This window comes from Sarcophilus harrisii, chromosome 3 (assembly GCF_902635505.1).
Source record: "Sarcophilus harrisii chromosome 3, mSarHar1.11, whole genome shotgun sequence".
NCBI classification, from domain to species: domain Eukaryota; kingdom Metazoa; phylum Chordata; class Mammalia; order Dasyuromorphia; family Dasyuridae; genus Sarcophilus; species Sarcophilus harrisii.
The window spans coordinates 122433065-122439064 of record NC_045428.1 but is presented as its reverse complement, the minus strand read 5'-3'; positions in this window follow the sequence as shown (position 1 = coordinate 122439064).

Below are 6000 nucleotides of genomic sequence, written 5' to 3'. Positions count from 1 at the left end.
CTTCCTCTCTTGTTATTCCAAATTGTAAACGTGAAGCTAGAGCAGCCTGATGTTATTTAGAATGAGATTCCTGGGCTTCCTGAAATAAAGGAGTACTGGCTAACATAGTTAAAAGGCTATCTGCCTTTGAATTTCCATCAAAAATAGGACCTGGAAGTCCACTATGTGAGTGGATATGAAAGATAAAAATTTTACTTGGATGCTTTCTCACTTGCTCTTGAAATTCTTTAAAGAGAATGTAATGTTCGCTTCCCTAAAATATGATCATTCTCTGGGAGCAGGTTTCTTGGGGGCTTCTGGAGGCAGCCTTAGTTTCAGTTCAGTTCAATAATCACCTCAAATGCAGACACCTATTAAAGTCCAGATGCTCTATTTTCTCTTTCCTTCACTTGGACCTCAGCTAGTTTTCTGAAGGCCTTCTGGATCTTGGTTTCAGTGTTCTCTACAGGACAGCCTGTCACCTCTTCTCTGTCTTCCTCAATTCTGCCCAATTGCAGTCTCTGGCTTCTCAATCTCCCAGAGTGCTCTTTGGTCCTGAGAGCTTCTTGCTTATATTCTGTACACTGAGTATACTCCAATCATTACATCACTAGGAAACCATTATTTGTTGTAGGATTAAATCAATGCTAAATTAGATTTAACCATTGTCTCCTCAATTCCACTGACTTTACACCTTGTAAGAATTCTAACAGTCTCGCACCACACACCTTCTAAATCTCTCCCAAAAAAGGAAAACATTTGGCCCAAACCAATCAGCATGGAGGCCATATCTGAAAGCATATGCCACGTTGCAATTTGATAAATTGGACTCAGAAAACTATATTTCAGAAAGGAAATCGACAATATAAAAGGTATTCAATAGAAAGCCCCCAAAACAGAAAAGGGTCTAGAGGGCATACCATATTAGTATCTGTTGAAGTAGCTAGATATGTTTAGCCTGGAAAAGAGAAGACAGAAGGAAAGCATGATATCTACCTTCAAATATTTGAGGGATGGTCACGTGGAAGGATTTTACCTGTTCTACCTGATTCTAACGGATAAAATCAAAAGCCATAGATGAAAACTACAAGAAACAGATTAAAACTAATTCTTAGGTAAAAAACTGGATGATTAGTGTTATTCAAAAATGGAATACCTCACAGGAGGTAGTAATTCCCTCTTCTCTAAGGTATTTCAATAAAGTCTGGATGACCATTTTGGAGAGGGTTTACAAAGAAGATTTCTATACAGGTTTGGATTTCATTGTTTCTGAGCTACCTTCTAACTGTAAGATTCTGTGATTCTAATATTCTGCCTTTATTCTTAAATTTCCCTTTTGGCAATAGACATTTTAGCAAGCTGGTTTGAAATAGCTGACAAAGTACAACTGACTCTTGTTCATTCAAACAAACTTTCTGTGGTTGTTTATGACTTCCTAAAATTATAAACATCAAAAATGGACTAGTTTAATTTGTGGGAGAAAGAAAAATGATTTCCACAAGCAGTAATTGTTTCTAAGGAATGGGTAATTAAATTAAGAAATCATAATCTCTATATGAAGTCCTTCCTCAAAGTCTGTCCATCATAAACCTTTTTGATTTAATGGGTAGATGGAGTCTTGAAGGGACAGTGGTTCATGGAGCAAAGACTTAATGAGAACTTCAACAAAAGTTTTTTAAAGAACAAACCCTCCCTCAGTGAGAAATGGAAGTTTAGCCTGCCATAGGCTAACAGCATCATTATTGTTTAAAAAAAAAAATCTTAGCTCCACAGATGTTATGGCTAAAAGTGTTGATTGTAAAAAGATGTAGAAACACCTGACATCTGGGTATTTGGAGTTTAGGTCTTACAAATTTATATAAGGTATCTATGCCAAAAAAGATAAGTGCTGAGTTTAAGAGGTTAACTTCCCCTGAAGAGAGACATTGAAAATTGAAGAACTGGATGATTACTTTCCTTCTTAGTTAAATAAGTATGCTTTCATGTTCTCATTTTAGTATGTTTATTATGAGTAGCTGGATAAAATATCACAATAAGAATTATAAACATCTTTAACAAATGATCAATATCCCATTTATTGTAGCCTCAAAAGGCAAAACTAGGTGGAAATGAAGGATCAGCTAGCAGTGGAGAACATAATGATCAACACTTCCAGGGTTCAAAGGTTTAGTTCCCCAAATCCACTTTTCTGCCAGACCTCCCAAAATCTTTTTTAGTTGAAGAAAGCGAGCCAATGAATGCAATTCCTAAGCCCCAAATAAAACACATGAATTTTGTGAGAGATAAAAGATATTTTTCAAAGAATAGGAAAACACATGGATCCTGAGAAAAATTTCCAACTCTTTAAAAGCAGACAAAATAGTTTCTATAAATTGAGAATCTATTCTAAAAATTCAACTACATTCTTTATAGAATGGAAATATATACATTAATTACATTTATATAGAGAAACATGTCTTTGGCTTATTAGTGTAGGACTCTCCTGGTGTGAAAAGTCCCCTCACAAAGTCCCTCAACAACTAGTTTGTGACTAGTTGCCTGGGTCATTGGGAGTACTCCTTCTTTACCTGTTTTTCTAAATAGTTTACATAGTATTGGAATTAATTGTTTTTTAAGTGTTTGGTAGAATTCACTTGTGAATTCATCTGGTCCTGGACATTTTTTCCTTAGAGAGTTGATTAATAGCTTGTACTATTTCTTTTTGTTAAATTGGAATGTTTAAATAATTTATTTCCTCTTCTGTTAATCTGGGTAATTTATATTTTTGTAAATATTCATTCATTTTGGTTAGATTATCAGATTTACTGCAATGCAGTTGGAAGTTATCTGGATCATTGAAAGTTTAAATTACTTGCATATAAACTTGCAGATTGTGTGTGTTGGAAGCAGATACTAAACCCAGGTGTTCCTGACTCTTAGGCTGGCCCTTTATATCCTATACTTGATTATATGCTGAATATATAAAAATTTATTTTGAAGATATTAGTGGGGATAGTAGGGGATAGAACTTTGTTTTCAAAAGCATAGGAAATTCTTGATAGAGAAAATTCCCTTCACTAAGACAAATTTTATCTTTATTTTAGAGTCTTAGAGTTTTGCTTCGGGAATTGAAAGATTGTGACTTGCCCGAGATCAAACCCACAGATTCCTGCAGAGGCAGAAACTGAACTCAGTTCTTTCTTAATTTACTTCCTTTTCTCTAGAAAATAATCTAAACTTCCTCCCATAAATATATATGTATACATATGTGTCTCTCTGTGTGTGCCTATATATATATATATATATGAAGCATATTTTTGCATATGCATGCATATCTGTGAAGGTATACCTAAATGAGCTTCCAGGTCACTGGGAGGAAGTTTCAACAAATATATTCTCCCCCTTTCATCTATTCAGCTTCCAATAGATCTCTGTTCCTTATAAGGAAACTATTAGAACTTGGGGAATGACAACCCAAAAGGGCTTAAGAGATAGGCAGTAAAATGATTAAAAGGATCATATCCTGTCAACTCAACTATGGAACCTATGGAGCAATCCCCATTCTTATCTCTATATTAGCAATTGATGCTTTTAGTATAGCCATACCTTGGAATGGATAAAGTCTTTACTTCAAGGAACCAAATAAAAAAGGCACTGACAAGACATTTGCAGTCCTTCAGCAGGACCAAGACAATGATTATTCCCTGGTTAGCAAGAATAATTAATTAAAATAGGAATTTTTAAAAAATATTTCTTCCCCAAGGCTCTGTAATCCAGGTTAGATTTTTAACTTTAGTAATGGCCTTTGAATGATTTGTGGTGATACACACACACCACATGTGTGGTGGTACACACATACACATACATACACAGACACAAGATGTGTGTGTCTGTGTGATAATTTTTGGGTTTATACCCCTCCATAATCCCCAGGGATAAAAGGAGATATAGCATATTTCCATATTGCCACTTCACAAAATGGTTAAACATGCTTGCCACCATGTTTTGAACAGAAAGAGAAAACTGGAGCAAGATAGAGATTTTCCCCTTCCCTTTTTTTTCACCAAGGAAGGCTGGCAGTGACTTAAGTGGTAGAGAGGAACCTGCCAGAGCACTCCTCCCAATATACTAAAGGGAAGAGGAAAGGATCTGCCAAATCCCACTCACTTCCTCTGATATTTAGGGGTCCCAGGTGTGTGGTCAAATGGTTGGTTATTCCTTAGTATTCAGACACCCACATGTTTTATGCATGAATAGGTCGATTAATGGAAAGAACAGAGCCAAGTACGGAAAGAGCCAGACCAGCTGACTTGTTGCATGACCTTGAACATCACTTTGCCCTTTCCAAGTTTCTATATATGCATCAAAAAAATTGATTACTCCTTTACTGTCTCTGTGACAATAGAAAGTTATTGCTCTTTTCTTAAGGTGTTTAGTAGTTTTTCAATTGTCTTTGCAACAAGTGGGATACAAATTTTTTGAGGGAGAATACTGAGTCTTGTGATACCCTGTATTACCCAAAATGCCTACCACAGTATCTTTTACATAGGGATGCTCAATAAATATGTGTTAATTGATTAATTGATGTGCTTGGAACTCAAAGTATTTCAGAAGATGAGAAATGAAAGTGTAGATATTACACATTAAATTTGTACCACTAGTGCTCCACAATCTATCTCAGGAATTTTATCCTAACTATTCAAATTGTCTGTTTTTTTTTTAAATCTACATCATCATTTTGAAGTATCAGAACAAAAAAGAGAGTCATATTGAGAGTCATATTGTTTTATAAAACATTAAAGTGGTTGGGTGGATAGAGTACTAAGCCTGGAGTCAGGAAGAACTGAATTCAAATGTAGTCTCAGATATTTACTGGATATATGACATTAGGTGAGTCATTTAACTTTCATTTGTCTCAGTCTCCCCAACTGTAGACTGTAGCATCTACCTCCCATCATTGTGAAAAATCAAATGAGACATTTACAAATATTTACAGTGCTTGGTACATACTGAACATTGTACAAACTCTCACTTTTATAAGTCTCCTTGAGACTCCATTTCATCACCACTCTCTATCCTGACTAGAGGGTGAAGCCACGAACACTAAAATTTAGAGTTAAGGAGGGAATGCAGGTCAGTCAGAGCATCTTATTTTTCACTGACTAAAAGACTTTAGAAATTCTCCAGTTTTCTACCATATCCTCCTTCTCCTACCCCCTCTTCCCCACCTGGCTTTTCAACTTCTTTTTGTTTGCTATCTTTCCCAAATAGATTATAAACTCTGTCAAGGCTGCAACTGTCTTTTTTTAAAAATCACATTTTTATCCTTAGATATAGTAACTGGCACATAATAAGTATTTAATAATTTTTGATTTGTTATTATTATTATTATTGCTCTTGTATCTTGATCTTGCATGTAGATATTGTAGAATGTTGATTATATTGATATATATATCATCCTGTGTGCATTTTATCATGTAAAAGGGAGGGGAAACACCTTATTTTTCAAAAGGAATTTAATGTAAATTTTCCTAAAGTATATGTTATATCTAATTATATGAATTTATCTACATATGTGTATACTTTTTTTCAATTGGCTAAATCTCATAAATTGGCTGGAACAATATAGTGGAAAGAGGACTGAACTTGGAATCAAAAAAGAACTGGGTTCAAATTCTGTTTTTCACATGATATATTCCTATGGGTAAGTCATGTAACCTTTCTATACCTTGATTTCCTACCTTCATTATTATATATAACACTTGCACAATGTTCCCTCATGGAGTTGCTTTGAGGGTCAAATGAGATTATTTATGTAAAACATTTTGCAAACCTTAAAATGCTATATGTTCCTGAAATTCTTGTTACTAAGTTATGTTTTATTCTAGATTTCTGTGTATATAGATCTCTATTTCCAATCAATAGTTTCTTGAAAGAAACCAACCAGCTTTAAAGTGAGAAATACTAACCTTCTTTTAGAAATATATTTAATTTTTATTACATTTAAGGTTTTGAATTGTATTTCTTTTCCCACTCTACATT